This window comes from Fukomys damarensis, unplaced genomic scaffold, assembly GCF_012274545.1.
Source record: "Fukomys damarensis isolate Sample0158 unplaced genomic scaffold, DMR_v1.0_HiC HiC_scaffold_7, whole genome shotgun sequence".
NCBI lineage: Eukaryota > Metazoa > Chordata > Mammalia > Rodentia > Bathyergidae > Fukomys > Fukomys damarensis.
In genome coordinates this window covers 39,308,450-39,308,858 of record NW_022900919.1, presented here as the reverse complement: position 1 = coordinate 39,308,858, position 409 = coordinate 39,308,450, and positions in this window count along the sequence as shown.

The window sequence follows — 409 nt, the reverse complement described above, 5'->3', positions numbered from 1 at the left end:
TCTAGAGTCTCAAATCATGACTTCCATTTTGCTCATCATCTCTCTGGTTAACTGGGAAATTATTTCTGATTTGAATTTTTCTAGAGCCTGATTGATCTGTTTTACCACCTCCTGTGCTATGGGTCCAGGATGTCCTGTTGGTTCAATATCAGACTTTTCATCCTCATTTGTCCAACTATTTGCCATTGGTGAACTGGAAATCTGTTTTTGTGTCTTACTTAAGTGTTTTCTCATTTTTGTTTTTATTTTTGGGTTGTCCTTTAATTTCTGGGTATTACTTAAATCTTCCTAATATAGTTGTGTTTTAGCTTTTGAGTTTCTAATGACTCATAGACATCCTCATTTTCATAATATCAGAGAAAACAACTCTTTAAATCAATCACCACTCTTTGTCCCAATTGATACATTC